At 45.4% G+C, this 1651-nt stretch overlaps 1 pseudogene; it reads left to right on the forward strand.

Annotated features, from left to right (window-relative positions):
• Positions 1 to 558: 558 nt before the first annotated feature.
• Positions 559 to 989, forward strand: LOC124526570 (60S ribosomal protein L27a-like; annotated as a pseudogene).
• The last annotated feature ends 662 nt before the right edge of the window (positions 990 to 1651 follow it).

The raw sequence follows: 1651 nt of genomic DNA on the forward strand, positions 1-1651 counted from the left end.
TATTTATTTTTGAGAGACAGAGAGAGACAGAGCACGAGCAGGGGAGGGGCAGAGAGAGAGGGAGACACAGAATCTGAAGCAGGCTCCAGGCTCCGAGCTGGCAGCACAGAGCCTGATGCAGGGCTTGAACCAACCACGAGCTGTGAGATCATGACCTGAGCCCAAGTCAGCGCTCAACCGACTGGGCCATTCAGGTGCCCCCCTCCCCACCACCCCCCCTCCCCTGCCCCCCCCAGGCAACTCTTTAACCTCCTTTAGCTTTTAATTATTTTTTTTTTTAGATTTTTTATTTATGTTTTAGAGACAGAGAGAGACCGAGCACGAGAAGGGGGTTGCGCAGAGAGACAGAATCTGAGCCGAAGTCGGAAGCCTAACCTCCTGGGGGGCTCAGTCAGGCTCAGGTCATGATCTTGCGGTTCCTGGGTTCGAGCCCCCCCTGTGCTCTGTGCTAACAGTTCAGGGCCTGCTTCGGATTCTGTGTCACTGTCTCTCTCTGCCCCTCCCTCATTTGCGCTCTTTCTCAAACACAAAAATTAAAAAAAAAAAAAAAATTCCAACATGCCATCCAGCCTGAGGAAGACCCAGACACTTCAGGACCACGTGAGCCATGGCTGGGTAGGCAAGCACCGGAAGCACCCAGGGGGCTGGGAAATGCTGGTGGCGTGCATCACCACAGGATCAACTTCGGCAAGTATCACCCAGGTTACTTTGGAAAAGTTGGAACGAGGCATCACCTCCTCAAGAGGAAGCAGAGCTTCTGCCCAACTGTCAACCTCAATAAACTACGGACCCTCGTCAGTGAGCAGACATGGGCAAATGGTACCAGAACCGACACTGGAGTTTCTCCCGTCGTTGATGTGGTGTGATCTGGCTACTGCCAAATTTTGGGAAAGGAAAAGCTCCCCAAATAGCCTGTCATCGTGAAGGCCAAATTCTTCAGTAGAAGAGCTGAGAAGATTAAGGGTGTGTGGGGGTTTATGTCTTGGTAGTTTGAAGCCACGTGGAAGGAGGTCCATTAAAAGCTAACAAGTACTTTAAAAAATATGTTTATATTCACGTTTTAAGCTTCTTGATTTATCAGTTTTGGATATTTTTGCACAGTGACTCTCTATTATAATTTAGGAAGATTTGACTTACATGTTTCCCATCTGTCTTAATCTGCTAGGGCCACCATAACGAAGCACCACAGACTGGGAGGCTTGAACAACAGAAATTTATTTCCTCACAGTTCTGGAGGCTGGTAGTCCAAGATCATGGCATCGGTAAAGGTTGGTTCCTCCTGATGCCTCTCTTCTGGGTTTGTAGACGCCCATTTTCTTCTGGTGTCTTCAAATGGTCTTTTGTACCCATCTGTGTCTTAATTTCCTTTTTTTTAAATAAAGACATATCATATTGGATTTAAAATTCTATCTCCAAATATATTCACATTCTGAAGTACTGGGGATTAGGGCTTTGATATATGAATTTTGGATACCATTCAGCTTGTAACACCAACTACACCTATTTATTTATATGTTTGCAAACTTTGGGTTTATTCAATAGTCAGTTTGCATTCTTCATCATTAGCTTTCTGCAAATACTGTTTATGACAGGGTACAGGAAGACACGATAATGATATTTCCTTTTTATTTATTTCTTCTTGGTGTTAATA

Source organism: Lynx rufus, unplaced genomic scaffold, assembly GCF_022079265.1.
Source record: "Lynx rufus isolate CCGP_SWC_20201006 ecotype Redwood Valley unplaced genomic scaffold, mLynRuf1.p SCAF_5, whole genome shotgun sequence".
In the NCBI taxonomy this organism is placed as follows: Eukaryota; Metazoa; Chordata; class Mammalia; order Carnivora; family Felidae; genus Lynx; species Lynx rufus.